Source organism: Micromys minutus (genome assembly GCF_963924665.1).
Source record: "Micromys minutus genome assembly, chromosome: X".
Taxonomy (NCBI): domain Eukaryota; kingdom Metazoa; phylum Chordata; class Mammalia; order Rodentia; family Muridae; genus Micromys; species Micromys minutus.
The window spans coordinates 120,462,321-120,483,856 of record NC_137970.1 but is presented as its reverse complement, the minus strand read 5'-3'; the positions used below and the strand labels follow the sequence as shown (position 1 = coordinate 120,483,856).

General features: G+C 36.2%; 2 pseudogenes across 2 annotated transcripts in view; both read right to left on the bottom strand.

The window, feature by feature from the left end:
• Window positions 1–580: 580 nt before the first annotated feature.
• The window catches only part of LOC308415236 (coiled-coil domain-containing protein R3HCC1L-like), a 176,843-nt pseudogene continuing 155,887 nt past the window's right edge, over window positions 581–21,536 (bottom strand). Inside the window, exons 2-4 of the transcript in view lie at window positions 6,620–6,683; window positions 3,035–3,359; window positions 581–847 (exon numbers count right to left, since the gene is read on the bottom strand). The product of the transcript in view is annotated as a coiled-coil domain-containing protein R3HCC1L-like (transcript). The remainder of the gene's footprint in view (window positions 848–3,034; window positions 3,360–6,619; window positions 6,684–21,536) is intronic.
• LOC308415575 (heterogeneous nuclear ribonucleoprotein F-like) lies at window positions 1,491–2,706 on the bottom strand (annotated as a pseudogene). The gene has a single exon. The product of its transcript is annotated as a heterogeneous nuclear ribonucleoprotein F-like (transcript).

Below are 21,536 nucleotides of genomic sequence, written 5' to 3'. Positions count from 1 at the left end.
CAGTACCAGACACCAAGCTCAGTACAAAATCAGAAGTCCAAATACCTACAATGTGCCGTAGTCCAGTGGCTCTGGAGTTCTGGGGCCAGCAGTGCAGTCTCTGTTCGTGCCGAGTGCACCAGGCACTCATGTCTGGAGCTGCTGAGCTGCTTCCGTTCTCCCTTACTGCTGTCCCTAATCCCGCAGTGCTCAACTCTGTGAAGTACTAAGGAACACCCAGCCGTGGACCTCCGGCTCCCAACACTACAGGTTTGCTCTGTTTTGCTTTACGTTTGCTTCAGACTTCCTGGAGGCATGACCCACACTAACCTGATCTGCTCCACGCAGGAATCTTAGAAGCCACGTCTTCCATTTTCCTTCCTACGATAGTTCCTTTTAACATCTCTACTACTGTGGACAGGTCTGAATTCAGGAGTGAGGACTGGACTCCTCATTCTCTCTAAGCCCTCCAGTCTTGTGTCTTGCTCACGTTTTCTTTAACATGCACATCTGCATGTGCACAGCTCTGGAAAGATCCTCTTGTCTCAAGAGTATCAAACACTTCCTAATTCATGGATTCATTCCTTTGAGTATGTGATGTTCAAACCACAGATTGGTCTCTGCCTTCCCAGATGTCTTCCCATTGCTTGTCTTCCAACCGTTTTCTTTCTCAGGCTTCCTGCAGGTTCCTGAGCTCTGCTTCCTGTTCAGTTTTGCTCTGTTTGCTTTGAACCCCAAGGGCACTAATGATTAGTCTTCTGGCTAAGGCTGCTTAAGTCTCAGGTCACTCCTTTGCTGGCTGGAGAAAGTCAGTACAAGCTCTAGCTTTGGCCTTGGCTGCTCTTATGACCTGTGACAAGGGCCAGATCTTCACCATGGTAATTTTTCTTGTTGTTTTTGTGAAAAAGTCTTTATTTTAAGAAAAAAAAAAAAGAGTTAACAAAAATTTAACAAGTTTCACTTAGCCAAATACATCCAAAAGGAAATCTCAGTACAAAGAAAGCTTTAAGTCTAGGCCTCACCAATTCCTACAGTATTCGTATTGGGTCTCAGTTCTCAAAACTAACTTCTGAAAAGCTTAAGCTTAACCTAAAAATTTTAAATGGAAATATAAACTAGAATGAACATGAGAAATGCTTCTCTTAGCATCAGGGATCTAACACCTTGAGTTCTCCAGAAAAGTACAAGTTCCCTGTGTATTCACTGTGGTGTGCTTAAAGATCCACTCAGCATAAACTACTTAACTCACATCACATCACTCTTAAGTACACTTCCAAAAATGTTAATTGAGAAAAGAGGAAGAAAATCGTTTTAGTTTGCTCAATATTACATGCTAGAAGAAAAGTTTGCATGAGAAACATTGAAGAAGTATCTTTTTTTAATCCAGATTTCACAAGCTCATTGTACAAAGTGGTTCCCCCAGCTCCGTCTAGAGTTGTAAACTGCTCTTGACTGCTTATTGGCTGCCTGTGAAATTTTCTGATTGAAATAACTCAGGTGTTCCTACGATACTAATCATATCTACCCATGCTGTTCTGACCGCTGTAGCCGGCCCCGTAACAGACACTCGCTGACCACTGTAAGTTGCCTGGGCAGCTGACACACCCATGCCCTGCATCACCTGGCTGCTCTAAGCCCCATTGCTAGTTGAATTCAGGAAGAGCTCTATGTATCTGTGCTACATGTTGGCCCTGTCCTTGGACATAGCTGCCACTGCTTCTTCATGAGTAGCAAACTCAGCATCAGCTTCTCCCGTCACTCTTCCATTGGGACCAATCTCAATATGAACTCTCACAGGGTTGAATGGAGAGAAGTTGTAAATGTCGTTCTCTGTTGCTTTGTAGGGCAGCCCTCTCATGCGGACGCAGTGACCGGTGGTACTCTGCCCTGGGAACTCGCTGTCTCCATATCTGTGGTCATACCTTCCTGAGAGACAATAGCTGAGGTCTCTCCCAAACGGGTCAGTGGTGAAGCCATAGCCATCACTGAGGTCACTGTATTCTTCATAGCCCACATAGTCTGCACTATAGGCACCAGACCTCATCCTATCCAGGCCTGCCCTTTCACAACGCCAATATACCTAGGGGCTATGCCAGGCCTGTCAAAAGGCCCAGGTATCTGCAGGGACGTAAACTTCAGAGGTGGATCTGAGTATGACCTAACTCCTCCCGACTGCTCTTGAACACTTCAATATACCTGTGCCCCATTCTCTCCTTGTGCTTCCCTAAAGCTTTCTCGGCGAACTCTTGTGAGGCATACTGAACGAAGGCCTCCCCTGTAATCTTGCCTTCCGGGTCCACAGGTAGTGTGATCCCGTTTGGCACAATTTCCAACCCTGAGAAAAACTGAACAATTTCTTCCTTTGTGCATTCAAACAGGAGTCCTCAAAGCCTCATGAAGCCATCATTGTCACTGTGGGCGCTGTTTGGACCACTGTACTTCAATACCCAATCCATCTCGGTTCTGTGTGACTTGAACACCTCGATATACCGGTGTCCCATGGTTTCCCTGCCCTTTTTCAGAGCCAGTTTTACATCATCTTCTGATTCAAGTTCAACAAAAGCCTCAGCACTCTGCCTGCCTTCTCTAGTATAAATGAAATGAATGCCTGCAACCCCATCATAAATTGTGCAGTCAGAGAGGAAGTTTTGTACGTTCTCAATTGAACAGGACCAGGGTAGACCACAGTTTGACTACTTAACTTTCACCTCCCTCAGGGCTCAGCATTATGGACACTTGACAGGGCTGACATCACACAAGCTTGAGCAATTTTTGCAGCTTAAAGAACCACCACAGATGCCTTCTGTAGGAAATACTTAATGAAAACTAACAAGCTTTTCATGGGAGGAAGGTAGAAGTGACTTCTATTTCCAATAAGGAACGGGGCTTACAAACCCCAACTCTACCCAATGCCTTAAAAACGCATAGGGCTCCGGGGAGAGTCCAGGTGCATCTTCTTTTTGTTCTCAACCTTCAGGAAGACAAGGCGCAGTACTCCTTCCACGACAGATCCGGAAGGGTGCAAGACGTGACAGGGCAGTGGAAATCCCGGCACGGGGCATCTGCAGAGCCATTCTCCCATGCTATGTTTAATATCTAGGGCATCGCAAGCTGTGATTGGACTGGAGAAAACTCTTAAGGTATGTGTATCATCGACCAATTTAACATCAAATCCTTTTTTTTTTTTTTGGTAATTGCAGAAAATCTGCAATATCTGTACGAAATTCTTGAGGAAAGTCATAAATTTTAATGACATGTGGAAATTGACATTCACTGAGGTCAATATGAGGAGGTTCATGGCTGTAATAATCAAATCTAGGCTCCTGGATATTTTTTTCTGTTCTTCATATTCCCTGATAACAGGACACTGTTGCTCTCCCCTTAAATTTATTTTTAAATACTTTACCCCTTCAGCCCACCACCAAAAAGGGTTTAACACTCTGTTTTTCCTTTTTCTTCCTTAACTGACTAAATACTTAAAGACTATATTCAGAAACTCAGTCAAGTATAAGTGGAAATGCCTGGCAGTAAAAGTCTATTTGTTGTTCCTAAAATTAGGAGAAGTATTGATAGCCATTCATAAAGCATAGTTAGTTGATTGCTGAAGAGAGGTGTCACTGTGCAAAAAAAAAAAAAAAACTTTTTTGTTGATTTTTTCACTGTGCTCCAAGCATGGGGGCAACAAATTAAATCAATAGTTTGGTATTATTTGGAAAAGGGATAAAGATAGAGGTTTGTCATTATTTGAGCCTGGTAGTATCTGGTAGCTCACTGTTACATAATTTCTTAGAAAGCTCTCAGAATTGTGTGCCTACTATCAAACAAAACTGTAAATTGCCAGGTAATCTGGGAGATATTAGTCTGGTTACCTATATAGAAAACCAGTTATAGTGTAGGTAAGGCTTAAGTTTGAGATATTGTCAGATATTAGAGTTGGGGACTGAGGCTAAGCCTCAGGGGCAGATCTGCTGACTAGCATAAAGGAAATCCTGGGTTTAATTCCCATCATCACAAAGAAGAATAGAATAAATAAAAAATCATATTCAGTAGACACAGGTCTTGTCAGAAATAGAAGTAATATTTTGTTTTCAGATGCAAATGATTTTTATATGACTTGACATATTAAGATTAGAGCCCAGTGAAATGAAGGACTGCTTGTCTCATTGGTGATAAAACAGGAACAAGCAGTATTTGGAACTGTGGTCAAGGTCCAATGAAGGAACTTACAAGATTTCCTCCAAAGGATGTAGTTCGCTTGATTGTAACAACTGTCTCTAGTTTTTCAGGAGAAACACTGGTGTTTTTCCTTTTAAGAAACCTCTGATTTCCATTGCATAATATTAGTTCAGATTATGGGATAATAGTTGTTTGGGTAGTCATCACCAGTGTCATACCAGAGTCATCACCAGTGCATGTAGGAAAACCTCCATCTCTGTGAGACATTGAAAATCAGACATAGACGTTATTTATTTAGTATCATATGCTGGTCTAGGGCTGTAACTTTGAGGTAGATCTTGTACTTAAACTCATTCATCAGGTGGTTCCTGGTTTCTATTCCCAGCTCCTCAAAAAAAAAAAAAAAACAAAAAAACAAAACTACAAGTTAGTTATGTTTAATAACACCTCAGTTGCTTAGGAAATCTATTTGAAATATCCTTTGTTTATTGTCTCATATATCTTGAATTTAAGGTCTCATATACAAGCCAACAACATATACAGCAACAACAATGCAAGTCAAAGCCTGGAGATGGGTCTTAAATGCTAGAAAGAAAAATGAATCTAATCTCTGCATTAGTTTTTTTTTTTTTATTGATGTGTGAATTAGAACAAACTCTGCAACTTATAATAACATGCTTTTATGACTCCTAATTTATACAGACTAGGACTTATAAGTATTCATAATTAGGTTTTCTACTCATAAGATCACCAGGTTACAACCAACTCCAGAACATTCCTATCACAGATATTTCTAGTGGATAGCACTGGCCTGTTGTTAATGCATTTAACTGGTCTTCTCACCACCTCTTTCGGTGGTAATAACAATAAGGGTCAAGGCCTTATCTCATAGTAAGGGTTCTTTTGCAAAAATTAGTCATAACTTTAAAACACAGGCTGTCTTAGTTAGTCTGCTGTGAAGAGACACCATGAGCAAGGCAACTCTTATAAGGACAACATTTAATCAGGTCTGGCTTACAGGTTCAGTCAGAGGTTCAGTCCATTATTGTCAAGGCAGGAGCATGGCAGTATCTAGGCAGGCATGGTGCAGGAGGAACTGAGAGTTCTATGTCTTCATCTGAAGGCTGCTAGTAGAAAAGTGGCTTCCAGGTAGATAAGGTGAGGGTATTAAGCCCATGCTCACAGTGACACAACTACTCCAACAAGGTCACACCTCCTAATAATGCCAGTCCCTGGGCCAAGCATATACAAGCCATCAAACAGGCCCTCAGCATTTAGTTTTTCTCTGGTACTCTATCTCATGATACCTTTCTCAATATAACATTTTACACTTGGAAGGTCAGTAGAAGGATATTTGCTGCTGTTTCTCCTCTTTCTGAACTATAGTACCAGGCTTAATGATCTTACCTGATAAGGCCAAACCCACTTAGGAAATATAGGAATTAATTATATTAAAGTTAGCTGATTTAGGACCTTAATTAATTACACCTGTAAAATCCCTTGATATTTGTAGTGTAATATAAGACATTCAGATACCTGCTTGAATAAAGCCCTATCACATTCAGTAGTCATAGCCATACTCAAAGATAAGTTATTGTACATTAATATACCAAGAGAATGTTTTAGGATTGTAGTTCTATAATTCTATAAGTTTTAAGAAATGTGTATTTCACTATTGAAGTTACCAGGTGGAGTTATTATGTTTTCTCTCTCTTTTCCTGTTTTTACTCTGAGTTATATGAATTGCAATTAACATATCAACCTAAAACTTTAGTCTTTCTGTCAAATTAACTACAACTACTCTATCACTCTATAGTCTTAGGAGGAAAGGTTATTGTTTTAGGTTAATTACGCTTAAAATCAAACACATTAACTAACTTTGGCATTAATTTCTTTTTAAAATGGTAGTTACAATAGTAACACACATTTACATTCTTTTTGTAAAGCAAAAAAAATGAAAGAAAAAAAAAGAAAGAGAGAGAGAGAGGAGCACAGTAGTAGGGCATCTGCTGAATATTTGCACACCCTTGGGTTCTTATTCTTCACCATAATAATAAGCAAACAACAAAGCCAGATGCTACAGAGTAAGTTACCTACATAGTAATATATAAATATCAAGTCTCTTCTTAACTTTCTTACTCTTCAGAAGTGTATTTTTGCAGAAGTTTTGATGTTTGAAGTTAAACATACATTGGCATGCATACTCTGTATTTTTGCCATTTATTTGTATAGCATAGTGTGTGTGTGTGTGTGTGTGTGTGTGTGTGTGTGTGTGTCCAAGAAAGATTTATAGAACCATGTGTGTCAAGGTTGAAGGATAGCTCTAAAGAAAAAAAAAAAAACTATTACAAAGAATAAATTTTCAGTTAGGAGTCCTTATCTTATCCCCATAATACATTGCTGTTTAGACTAACCCTGGGTTTTAGCCTCCTTAGAACCAAGGAGAGCCCATCTCAAAACTCACCTGAATCTTTAATCTTTGTTTTTCTGTCAAGAGCTATTTTCAGACCATAATCACAGCTCTGGTGCTTTAAAGTATTGAGACATTTTGATATCAAAAGGATTTAGCTTTGTTCTTTTGAGGAAGACAGACAAAAAATGCTTGCTTGAAATAATCAAAAGGCAGCAGAATTGGCTATTTCTAATCCCAGCTTTCTTCATGGATTAAGAAGGATGAAGAAGAAATGTTTAAGGAGACAAAAATATAGCATCTCTGAAATCTTTGACACTCTTCGCCTTTTACAGAGTCTTGGTTCTGGCAACAAACAGTACCAAAAAACTCTATACATTTTTTTCCTTTGTAATTGTTTAAGGAATATTTAGAGATATTTGTGTATGTGTGTGTGTGTATTTGTGTGTGTGTGTGTGTGTGTGTGTGTGTGTGTGTGTGTGTGTGCGTGAGTGAGAGAGAAGCAGACAGACAGAGAGACAGAAATATGATAGTACAAAGCTGACCTGCTCCATGCAAACAAAGGCATATCATTGTTTTATTTTTTGGCCATCAGTACCAGCGAATGACAATAATTATAATGTACTTTGAAGTTTACAAGGCACTTGTTGAACCATTTAAATTATTTAATCATCATAGCCAGTCATTCATTCATGATGGCTAATCTTCACTGGCATTTTGACTGGATTTGGAATTACATAGAGGAAGTCTTTCCAGAGAACTTTAACTGAGGAGAAAAGATACAAACTGAATGTGGGTAACATTGTCCCATGGAATGGGGTCTGGGACAGTTGAAAAAACAAACAAACAAACAAAATAACAACAGCAATAAAAGGAAGAAGTAAGCTGAGCTAAGCTACAACACTCATCTTTCCCTGCTTCCTGATTACTGAGGCAGTTTGACTGGCTACTTGGAATCATAGGGTCAGAACCTTTCCCTTCACCACACATAGAGGAATGCTGCTTACTTGCTTGTCCCTTGTGTCTTGCTCATCTTATTTTGTTATGCAACCCAGAACCATGTTCCTGAGGGTTGCATCATTCTCACTGAGTTGGACACTCAGGTATCAATTGTTAATCAGGAAAATGCTCCACAGACTTTCCTACAGACTGATCTGACTGAGGTACTTTTTCAGTTGTGGTTCTCTCTTCCTAGATAACTCTTGTTTGAATCAAGTTGACAAAAAACTTAACCACTACTGTGTGTGTCTTATATCCCATACATTGTAGTTTGTAAAAAGTGTTCAAATTGAGCAGAAGTAGAACTACTCTAATACCAAGCTCCAGTTTTCTTTTAATATTTTGTTAATTTTCAAGATTTACTGTGTGAATTTTATATATATATATATATATATATATATATTAAACATTTTATTTTACAGCAATAATAGTTAAATAATACAAAGAAATACCTTTAGCAGAGAAAATATTGTGTTTAAAAATCAAGAAAAACATTATACAAAATAACCCAAACAATAGAACATTCCCATGTCTAAAATAATACTGGAAAAAACAAGTAGTTTCTTCCAGGTATGACTTTATTTTGTTAACCCTATATGGTTTGTTACAGACTGATACATAGTCAAATCTTGAAAAAAATAATTTAATATCACGGAACATAAGAACAATAGTTTCAGAGTTGAAACTGATCAAATTTTGTGCATTTTCATACAAACTTTTAAGACTTAAAAGGGAAAGAACATTTTTGTTTTAGTAATTGTGTTTCAAATACCTAGATGCTATTTTTCATGGGTGATAGCATTTTACCTTTATTTTTTCTTATTTGGACTATGAACAAGTCAAACTGTTGAAGCATGGCACAGCACCGAGATGATTAGCATTCGGTAGGTCGATATGCAGAGTTTAGGTGAGGGAGATGCTACTTATAAGGTACAAAGTTTCAGTTAGACAGAAAGAACAGGTTCTAGTGGACTATTACACAGCAAAAGAATTGTAGCTATTGCTAACATTGTGTCCAGTGTATTTACTTAGTGGCCAAATATTTGCCTTACTGGCAAGTGGCCCTTAGATTTACCCTTAGCACTACAAATTAATTATGTATTTCAAGATAGATAAAGTTGGACTTTAAGTGTTCTCATTAATGCTGAAAAACTTAAAAGAACTTTAAATGGTAGATACATTAATGATCTTGATTTGATTATCATAATATGTGCATATGTACCAAAACACTTTTTAGAAAAAATGCTTATTGTCTATTTAATGATCTTATGCATATGTTATGCATAATTATTGTGTGTGAAATCATTTTATTCATAATTATATTGCTTGCATGTATGTCTAAACAGCATGTGTATTCCTGGTATTCATGGAAGCCAAAAGAGGGCACTGGATACCCCAGGACTTTGGTTATGGATAATTGTGAGTACTTATGTGGGCTCTGGGAATTGAGCTTGGGTCTTCTCCAAGAGTGTCAAATGCTGTTAACCACTGAGTAATCTGCCTTGAAACATATTTCATGCTGTATAAATATATATCATTTGTCGATTGTAAGCAAAATACATCCTTACAATATATGAAATTACACCCAAGAGAGCTATTTTTCTAGTGTTCAGTATTTGCTATCAATGTTTATGATGGTAAATGTGCTTTGAGCATTATATATGCATACGTATTTGTGTTAGTCATTCTAATGCTCGTTGTTGGTAGTGCAATACCACCTGAAACTTGTAGTACTTGATATTAGTAGGGGTTTATTTTTCATCTACACAAAATCTGATGTAGGTGCTCCTAATTAGGATGCTCTCTTAGACAAATTTAATCCTAGCCAAGAACTTTGAAGTTGGGCTTCTTCCAACATATGAGACTGTTTTACAAAATCCACCCAAACAGATGGAGAAAATGGAGAATAGACTTGAAAATTTCCTGAGAGAGTTTAGTTGTCAGGTATAGAAGTGATGTATGTATAAAGCCTCTACCATATTCTATCAGCCAGAATTAGATCATATGGTCTGATCTCCACACCAGGAAAGACAGTGGAATGTAGTATATCTATGTGCTCTGGAGTAAAACAAAACCATGCAGTAAACACATAATATTTTTCTCTGCTGTGCTTACAGATTATTTGTAACTTTAATCTAGAAGAGATGTTATATCTTATTTTATGAAGTAGAAGCTGAAGCACAGCCATGAAAGAAGCACTGGGTAAAACTGGAAGGTCACAGGTATATCCTGAATCTTTAGTATCTAGATAATAATTTGGATTAGTCCAAATGTTTTATGCTGTTATTTAGTCTCACCTATTGCCCAGTGATTAAGAACACTTTGTGTTTTTCTGGAGCAATATTCCTAATACTATGACCCTTTAATACAGTTCCTCATGTTGTAATGGCCACAACTATAAAATTATTTTTGTTGCTGTAATTTAGCTACTTTTATGAGCCACAGCATAAATATCTATGTTCTCCACTGATCTTAAGCAGCCCCTGTGAAATGGTCATTCAACCCAACTTCCCTCCCGAGCCTGCCAAGGGTCACCTCAGTTTGAGAACCACTGTTCTAGAGGCCCTAAGTTTGGTTCCAGCTACTCATGTTGGAAACTGTCCTCTACATTCACAGAGACATTCACAAAGAATTAAAAATAAACCTTCAAAATTTTTAAATGCTGAAATTAGCATATATAATATTTATGGGTATTTTAACATAGCTTTGATTTTTAAATCATTGGCTAATAAGGCTTTATATTATAGTGGACACCATGCTGGAGGAACTGCAGTGGGAAAATGAGCTTCCTGTAGATAGCCCATTGTTTTGCACAGCTCCAATAGGTGTACCTTGGAAAGGCACAGCCCCAGGGGTGTCATCCCAGGATTGCTTCTAGATACTGATGTGCATTCTCTTGTTTGTCGTTGCTATATTCCTCATACAACTGGGATGCTGAAACTGGACATGGGAAGCCCCTCACTGCCTATCACCTGGTTTGGTTACTTCCTGAGTGACAGTCCACTCTATTGGGCAACTTTCCTGCAGAGCAACATGAAGATGAAGTTTCATGAGATAATATTATTTAAATGAATTAATGATTTTATAGAATTTTTGATTTGATTTAAATAGTTTTAGGAAGGTAGGGCAGTTGATATAAACTTTAAGGAAATGTTTTAAGTTGTTTTTACAGAAAGATATAATACAGTTATCAAGAATAGAGAATCAATAGAATGTGTCCCCTCTTGTAGAATAGTAAGTAAAGCATGCATAGGTTAGAAAAGGACTGGAGTGAGCTTTTCTGAGTCACAAGCACATGAATTTTACTCTGAAGAGAAAAAAAAAGGCTTGAGACAAGTTAATGATCAAAGAAAACATTGTTTCTAGGTTGTGTCTGAGGTCCTAGATCTTGTGATCTGGGGATGTAGCCACAGGCACGGGTTTCAGTGTGCACTGTGATTAAACAGGGTTATAAAGAAGGAGTAAATAATTCTACTACGAGTGTAAGAACAAAAAAACAGATGATTGGCCAGTTTAGCTGAACAAAACTTCAAAAATAAGATGTAAGATGGTAAATGCTGTGGAGAGATGTGTTTTGGGTAACTGAAGTACCAAGATGAACAAAAAGAACATGTTTCTGAAAGAATGCACCCATGTGTATGTTGGGTACAGGATGAGAATGAACACACACACACTTACACATAAAATAATGGGACTCAATAGATAATAGAAATAGAAACATGATTTGAATGTACATAATTCAGTGCTTTTTGAGAAATTATTATGTGATTGATGAGGTAGCAAACATCTCATAGGCAAATAATGGTTACTACTCACTTCAAAAAAGAAAAGGGGAGGAATGGCAGCATTAGGACTGCTCCTGAGAAATCTTTCTTTCTTCCAAACCAGATGTACTTAATCTCTACCTATAATGTATACATATGTGTGTTCCAGCATCTTGTCAAGTCCAGGCGCTCATTACACCTAGAACAGCTCCAGAGAAGCAACCTACAGATGCTTCAGACTTCTCTCACAGACACAGACGCTTCCACTGGACCTGTTACTTCTGACCTATCCTCAGATGGTTCCACAGACCCTAGAAAACAAGGAAACAGTCAACTCTTAAGACTGGACAAACATCCCTACACCCACTTTTCTGGACTCTCTAAAAACATCGCCCCAAACAAGCATGAAGCAGTCAAGAGATCACAATGACCCTATTCCTGGTCCACCATCGCCTCTAATTTTTCTTTTTTAATTAAACAAAAATGGGGGAATGTTGGGATTCTATAAACCCCACCCCTCAGTTACCTAGCAATAGCCAGGTATACCCCACCCCTCAATTACCCAGCAGTGGCCAGGTATGCTCCGCCCCAGTGACCTGACACTATAAAAGGAGCTGCTTGACCCCTCCTCTCTCTCTTGCCCTTGTGCTCTTGCAGCCTTGCTCTCCTACCCCTACCCCTCCCTTCCCTTTCCTTTCCCCACCTCTCTCCCATGTGCTCATGGCTGGCCTCTACTCCTCTACACACACTCTCTCTCTGCCTCTACCACCCTCTTAACTCTCCCATGACCTGAATAAACTCTATTCTGTACTAAAAAAAAATAAGGTGTAAGATAGATGATGATCTGTTTCTTGGTAAATACAAATTGTCATCAGCTAAGTATAAAAAAAAACTGGCTACTATAGACTGGTTTGCTTAAACTTTGTTAATCAATGACAAAAGAATTATTGCTTTGGGGTTATGATGAACTTATTAAGATAAACATAGAAGAAAAATATTTAGTTAGGTATGAATTTCAAATGAAGAATATATAATTGATAATCCTGTTGTAATTTCTTTTGGTATAATGATTTTAATTTGTTTTTGAAGAATATGTTTATGTGGTAATTGTTTCTAGAGAGTAACTATGAGATGATATTTTTCTGACAGCGAACTTTGCTAATGATCAAAGAAAACATTATTTCTAGGTTGTGTCTGCGTTTCTGTCTCTTAGATGTAATAGATGATATAAAAAAGCTAAGAGAAAAAATAAAATTGTTGGAGTCAACTTGTTGGAGTTTGCTCAATCCACCAAATGTATGGTGTGTGTGTGTGTGTGTGTGTGTGTGTGTGTGTGTGTGATGTTTGTTGGAGCCTGCTCGTTGGAACTTTGTTCCATCTACCCAATGTGTGAATGTATATAGATGAATATGTGTGTATGTGTGCAGTTGTTGGAGCTTGTTGTGACTTGCCTTATCCAACAACTGTGTGTATGAGTATGAATTCTCTCCCTCAGATCCCCCACTTTTCACCCTCTCCAGAGAATTAAGTTTTGCTCCCTCAGAAGTGTGCTGAGTGACCAATAGCCAACTCTACACTTGGTCCTTCTGGGTTAATTTGTGATGTCAAAGCTGGCCTTTGACAATATTATTTTATGATGCTGAAAGACTTTGGTCATTAATGAATTTTGTTAGCATTAAGTAGCATTTTTGGAAAATGGGTATGAAGTAATCTAAAATAATATTCATATTTCTTTTGTATCTTGTCTAAAAGTTTATTGAAGAAGCTACATTCCTTCTGTATAACCAGTGCTCCTAAAGCATCATATTAATAATCAATCAATCAAATGGAGTTGTTGGTACATTAAATTTGAGATCTTCATTTTGTAGCATTTATTATTCTATATTTTAGCTTATACTATTTCTATTATCATGTAGACAATAAATAATATAATTCATTGCATGTGGTAACAGGATTGACTTGGAGATTAGGATGAGGATGGTTAATAAAGACTTCTATATAAAAAGTAAACTCATAATTCCCTCTGAATGTTGATGAGAGATAAAACTTTTTTTCATGAGAGTATTTGAAGGATTATTATAGTTTTATACTTATCCTATTAGCCCCTTACTAGCCCTCACCAGCTTCCACATATTAAGTTGGCAATTTCTTGGAAGCGTTTGTATTTACCAGGTCTTTTACAAATTCTTTTTCTGGCCTTGTTCCTTCATGTAGTAGGTTAGTATATATTTTATCTACATTAATAGGAAAAAAAGTACATACATGCCATACTATATTCAAATCACTCTGATGTCATGTAACAACAATAGTAATGCAAACTACACCTAGAAATTATTAAACTATGTTCCTGTGGATTAGTGTCTATATGACAATTATATATACATTAAATCACATGTATAAGTTCATTTAACCCTACAAACGTGAGTGTACATGTCTGAGTGTTTGTGTATGTATTTAACACATATATACCTTATATTATTTTCCCCACAGAAACCTCCCACATATTTATTTACAAACATCAGTGGCCAGAACTATATCAATTTTCCATGGCTTAATTAATTGTTTACAAGAGGAATGAGTCCACTCTTTGGGTAGCTTGGGGGTTAACCGGAATGAACCATATATAAGGGGAAGAACATTGCCTTCAGAGAATGTTGAATGAAATTTTAATTTTGTTGGCAAGGAAGAAGACAGAGATATGATCAGTGGGCCAGAAGTAAACAGTGTGCACCACAGTAGGCAGGTAATAATATTAATAAATAATAATAGGCCAAATTACAGATAATTTTGAGATACTTTGGAAACACTGAATGTTAAAGTAAAGAAAAATTACTATTTGCATCACCTAGTTTAAGAAACATTTACTTTAAGAAAACTTGAAAATCTCTAGGCATCTCTAATTATTTTATTCTTAATGATTTGTTGTATAACTTCAGAAAAAGTAACAAGCATTTGGCATTCTTTTTTAATATGACAACTTAGTAATGAGACATTCTAATTCAAACAACCAGAATAGTCATTTCTGTATATATTTTTATCTACTTACTCCTCCCATCACCCAAATCCAATAAGGGATAAAGAAATAGTTCAATGCCACTCAAACTTGGGGTCCTTCTACTCTCTGTGTCAGAAATGCAAAGAGGTTGGTGCCTGCAGACATTATATGGACAGCAGTGGTTATAGAAACCCTCTTTACCTAGGATTTAAACACAGTCTTTTCTATTCTGTTGATACTCCCTCTCAGTTAAGACTGCATGGATTCCACTCAATATTTTTAGGTAACTTGGATTATCACAGATTTGCACACCTTTGGGAGGTTCCAGTGAAATCTGGCAGTCTGATAGACTTTCTCTCCTTAAATGGATGCATAGAATTTGTGTGTGTGTGTGTGTGTGTGTGTGTGTGTGTGTGTGTGTGTATGTGTGCAACAAAACTATTTCCTCTATCCTTATAATTGTTAAATTTACCCTAAATCTTTTGGGAAGTCACTTCCTGTATGTCTGTGCCACTCCACAGAGCCAACCCCACATTTTCATGTCTTCTTCCTGGCCTGTTAGTATTACCAGAGTCTCTTCTTCTATAGGTCCATCTTCCTTGATCAAGAGTGGCCAACAAACTACAATAATATGTCTCAGTTTTGGTGAATAACAGTTGAAAAGATCCACTTGCACAAAATACTACAAAACCATTTTTGTTCAGTTATTCTATTTTGGAATTACCTTACTAATTGTTTTTTTCCAGGAAGAGATGAAACAATCTCATTAATATCTAAACAGACTTTCTTTTGCCTCAAACAATAATATACAGGTTGAATTCCTTTTGTAATTAGACTTATTTCCTATAAGCTTCTGACTTTCATAAAAATTTATCTTAAACATAAAAATGAGCCAATGGGTATTGCATACACTTTTGAATAAAGAGGCACCTTCTCCTGACTCTTCTAGGAAGAGAATGTTAGTGATTGAAATTTACTCATTGTCAAAGCATTATCTTGTGAAACATTGCTTTAATCATTGCTGGAAGTGATATTTCTGCTTTTATCCTAGGGGATTACTCATAAGGCACTTGATTATTTGTATGAAAAGATTAATGAAAAACTAGCCAGTCATTGCCAAGTGACCTAAACCTGCAGCTTGTGTGCTATTCAACTTTCTGCTTGTATGCTAGGCAGTGGCTGCAGGGACAGAATTTACATGAAATACATACATACACACACACACACACACACACACACACACACACACACAGTGTGGCCACAGGAACAGAATTTACAGGAAACATACACATGTGTAAACACACACACACAGTGTGACCACAGGAACAGAATTTACAGGAAACATACACATGTGTAAACACACACACACACACACACACACACACACACACACACCCACACTTGTGCAATCCAGAAGCTATTTTATACAAGTGGATTTTATAAATATAACCACAAGCCCTTGCTATCTTTCCAATTTAACCCCCAAACTGCAGTCTTTGGAGACAGAGATGTATGAACTCCTTTGAGGAATGTCAGGAAAGAATAGAGAATATGGTCAGGGTACTGATTTGTCTTTAATTCTAAGCTGCCAATGTGTACAATTGATTACTGTATTTTATTGTTTTACACACACACACATACACACACACACACACACACTCACAAATAATAATGGAATTTGTGTGCTGTGTTTACCCATGTTTACAGAAATAACATGTTCTTCAGGAAGGAAACAAAAAAAGTTTACTGTACCATAATTCATTGGCAAAAAAAAAAAAAAAAAATGCATGTGAAAGTTTTTTGCATGTGCTATTCAAACTCTGTTTTGAACAAGGATATTTTCTTTGATCAGATACCACATATGTAAAGCCACAAGACCTTCTGTTTGTTTGTTTTGATAACAAAGCTGGAAGAGAAGGATGTTTCTAATCTTAAGATAATAAATGATTAGGTTTCACACCTTTGGTTTTGACTCATCCCTTGTATGTGTGTCTTAAGTTGCTCTAGGTTCTAGTTTGCCTCCAACTCATTATTTATAGCTCAAGATGAACTTGGACTCTGATACTCCCACCTCTACCTCCCAAGTGCTAGAACCATGATCTCACCCTTTATGCAATGTTTGGGATCGAACTCAGTGCTTCATGAATGGTAAACAAGCACCCTTATGACTGAGCTATATCTCCAGCCATGTTTTAAAAAATATATATATTCATATCTTTGTTTCTTATGCTTCATAAAAATTTTAAAAGTTACCTCAAAATCTTGTGCTGGTGAACTGGCTCAAAGGGTAGGAGAACTTGCAAAAAGACCTGATGACCTAAATTCAATCCCCATATCCCACAAGGTGGCAGGAGAGAATTAACTTCATAGAGTTATCCTTCACATGTGCATGTGATACATGTGTACCTACAGTCACATACACATGTATGTATGTGAGCATGAACACACATGCAAACATATATAAATAAGCAAACAAATAAATAAATATATCTTTTGCTCTCCTAGGCTCTGCCATCTGCTCCTAGGACCTACCTCAAGGCATTCTGCCTGTCTTATGTGAAGTAGAGTTCTTGAGAATCTGAGATACTGAACCCTGGACATCAGCAATATGGAAAGAATGAAGGATAAGTAGCAGAGAGGCTCAGCTAGCCAAAGTGCAGGCTCTATTATAACTAATATAATTTTTAATACATAGTCTGGTCTTGCTCTTGAGTTTTTTCCTTAGAGCATCTTTGTTTTAAGATCAAGCTTTTTTCTTTTGATATTTGGGATAGGGTTTTCAATCCTGTTTTTCTCATTCAATTGTGCCTTATCTGATTTCTATCACCTTAAGTATTTTTAAGATCTCTGGTATATTACTTATTCTCTTTCTGATCTTTCTAGCAACAATAGCACTCCTTCCACTTCAAAATGAATTCAGTAATTATGAGAGGATTTAGTGAAGAAAGACAAATAGAGTTGTGTGTTCAACTTACCTTGCAAAATTGAGACTCCCTATTTTTAGTTCACTTCATGATTTGCTTATTAAACTGAATGACACCAACTTTGTTAACTATTATAGTTTGAGGAGATTCCTAAGCACATTATAACCGTGATCAGCAGACCGATCTGACTGCATCATCAACTGAGCTCATGGCTCTTCAATTAGGCTCTCTAGGGTATCAGTTGATACTGCGTATGACCTCGTCCTCAGTCTTACTGCACAAAAGTACTTCATACATTTTCTCTGAACTTTATTAACTGATGGATGAACAAATGCAATGTAGTATGTATACACTATGGAATTTAATTCAACCATAAAAAGATTGAAATATTATTTTCGGGAAAATAGATAGGTCTGAAGATGATCATACTAAGAAATGAGTCAAATTCAGGAAGCACATTTTATATAATATAATCTAGACTATATAGTATCTTTAAAATATGCAAAACACACACACACACACACATACACACACACACAGGCACACACACACACATGCTGTATTTCATCGCTGTGTTTGAACAGGTCTCTATCCATTCCCAGGTTAATAGGCCCTTAAAATGTTTATTCTATTGCTCAGCTATTTTTTTTTTTTTTGCTTATTTGCTTTATTGCTGTTTTTCCTACTTGTCCAATCTTAATCTCTATCAGTACATTTTTATTTTTATGTATTTTAAAGTATTTCTTTTACAGCACATCAATTGTACAACATATTGAATTTGTTATGGCATATTCTTATACAGATGTAAATACTTTGATCATAATTATAGGTTCTTATCTTCAACTCCATTTTGCTTATTTCTTCCTTTTTTCATGTAGTCAGACTTCTACTTTATTTATTTATAGTCCTCTTATTTAACATAGATTATTTATATAAAATAAAACACATAATATGTTCCTGATTTGAACTAATTTTGTTTAGGATTATGTTTCCTAGTTCCATCCATTTTCTTGCAAATGCAAAGTTAGATTTATTTGAAGCCTTTGCATTTGTTTGTTAAACATTTATCTCCATAAATTTTCCTCTTCTAAATATTTTGTAGTTTCTGGTGTTTTGCTTTGTTTATGTCTTTGTCTATCACTATGTATTTTTATTTCCTTTTTGATTTCTTCATTAAATCATGAGTTTATCAAGAGTGTATTGTTATATTTATATACGCACTTGTAAGTTTTGGTATTTTATTTTTGTTGATTGTTAGTTCTATATCATTTTATTTACAAAAAAATCTCATATCTTTCCAGTTTTCTTAAATTTACCATGATTTGGATTGTCCCAGAACATCATCTGCCCTGTAACATCCCCCTTCATCAAAGTTATTTTGGGGGGTTGGGCTGGAGTAAGGGGTTGTTCGTTTTGCTTTATAGGTTTGGGTGTTTTAGTATTGTATCGTTTGTAAAAGAGGACCAAATGGATGAAACTGGTTTGTCATTGAACCCTAAATGAGTATCCAGAAAAAATAAGAGAGCTGAAAATCTTTTTCCTTAACATTATAGTTTTTCTCTTAGTCATTTATTTTTAAGATTATAATTGTATTATTTCTCCCTTTATTTCCTTAAAACCCCCTCATATAACCACTCCTCCTTATTCTTTTTCAAATTCATGCCACTTTCTTTCTTCCTCATGTTTTTATTAATTATTACACGTATATATGTTACATGCACATATGCATGTATTCTTATATATAAGCTGTTCAATTTGTTTAGTGTTACTTGTATACATGATTTCACGGCAAGCCATTTGGTACTAGATAACTAGTCAGTGATGTCTTCCTGGAGGAGACAATTTTTCCTACTCTCAACATTTCATTGTTTTCTACAGTCCTTTGTGTGGGATTGAAGTATTGTGATTATTGCCCCCTTCCACTTGGGTATGTCTGTTGTTGTTCCTATTTAACTATTGAAAACTGCAAGTCATATCAAATGGTTTTAAAGTACAGTAAGATGCATAATATTTTGTTCAATGGATATATGGTTCACATTATGAACAATTAATAAATTCTAGAAATCTTCTGTACAGTATCTATATTTTATACTCAAAAGCTTAGAAAGTTAAATCTCATGGAAAGTTAACTACAAAAATCAATAAAATATATTTAAAACGTTTAAAAATGCATTATGATAACATTGTAGGAACTCCTTCTGACAATTGCTTCCATTCCTCAAAAGCTGATCAGTCACATTTTTAGTAATCAGAAATGAATGGGCTTGTGAGAAACCCAGCTTATCTCTGTAAAATCAGTTCAAAATTGCAGTTATGAGGCACAGGCAAGAAAAGTGAAGTGAATGGAATGAGAACTTTCAGAACACATATCAAGTAAGATTTATGTAAGAGGATGTAAGGAGAAAAATTGTAGATTCACAAGAAAACATATCCCCAGAAAGGAAGGGCAATTGAGATCACATTTAGAGATAAGAGCAAGTAAGTAAATAGGAAGAAGAGTTATAAAAGTCACCAGATGATTCATGTGTTGGCTTTTGATGGAGAGTTCCTTCCTGTAATCCTGGCATTTGGGAGGCTAAAGGAAGAGGTCACATGCTAGAGTTCATCTTGTCCCTCTACACAATAAGACATTATCTCTAAGAAAAAAGAGAAAAGCAATTAAAATCAAAATAACATTTATAACATCTTAAACAGCAATTTTTTGCTCCTCTAATATAGAAGAAAACCCAATTGCTCTTTCTTCTATTTCTTTTAATTTGGAAATATTATAAATTCTGGAATCTGGAAGGCAATACAAATAAGTATTTGATTTTTCCATTTTTCATATAACTGAAAGTGTATTTCATCACATCATATAAAAATCAATTTGTCTTTACATGATAATGTACTTGATGAATTGAAACAGGTGAAGTATTAGTCATTGACTGAGATACATGTAGAAATATTTCAAGATTATTTAGAATTTATCCATGATTCAATTGAGGAAGATACTCTTTTATGTGATCCCAGGATCCTTCTCATTTTCAGCTTGCCCAAAAAAATATCCCCATTCATTGTTTGGTATGTTAAAAAAAAATATAGTAAATTTTTAACTACTGTTTAAAAGAAATTTGAAGAAACCTAAGATAATAAAGCTTGTGTTTCTCCTCTATTATCTGCTCCAACTAAAAAACACATCACATTTTCCCTGCTGTATTTATAAAATAAAAGATACTAAAAAATTAATAGCATATTGAATGATTAATTCAATGGTGAAGGATGAGTAAATTGAAATAATATTTCTGAAAACTGAATTACAAAATTAGACAAACTTAAGAAGTTCCTTAGAACAAAGGCAAAACAAGAGATTAAAATGAAAGTGGTGGGTCTGGAGAGGTGGCTTAATAGTTTAGAGCACTGACTGCTTTTCCAAAGGTTCTGAGTTCAATTCCAAGCAACCACATGGTGGCTCACAATCATCTGTAATAGGATCTGATACCCTCTTCTTGTATTTCTGAAGACATCTACAGTGCACTCTTATATATAAAATAAACAGGTCTTTTTTAAAAAAATGAAAGTGATGACAGTGAATACAATCAATATGGATAATAGATATAAGCAACAAGTCACAGGGGAGAACATGTTAAAAAGACAGTGAAGAAATACAAATGAGAGAATGTTTCCTATCTCAAGAATGTAACTCAATCTTGAAAACAATAGCATTTGTTGGATTCTACGAAAATGAGTAAAGAAGAATCATATCAGATATAGCAGTTCAATGTTATCCACAAAGAATACAGTCATAATATAGCATATATATTCTACCAAAATGAAAACAATCAGAATTAATAATAGTTCAGATCCATCATTAGATTGTAAGACCCAAATTGAGTCTCATCTATTTGAGGCTCCCATGAAGGTGATTAGAGACCTGAAACGCTGTTAAAAGAAGTTAGTGAGCATATGCACTGTGCAAGTAATGGTGCTCAAACAACAGGATGAGGCTGTGGAGCAGGATGACCTTTTATTTCATGGTTGAAATAGTGGCCTAGAAAAGGGGGAAATGAAGAAGTCACAGTGGGAAATTCTCTACCCTTGGCTTCCCCTGCTCTACACATTCCTTAAATTCTCATTCTTCCTGCCCTTGCAGAAACAATGACCCAGCAGCCCACCCTGCCTCAGCCTAAGGGACTTCCTTGAGTAAGTAATTCTGAGGAGAACCATAAAATGTGCTGACTGATAGCCATCTGACCCTCTGGAAAGTCCTAGTTAGGGTCCTGATGCATATGCTCACTAACAAACAGGTTTCA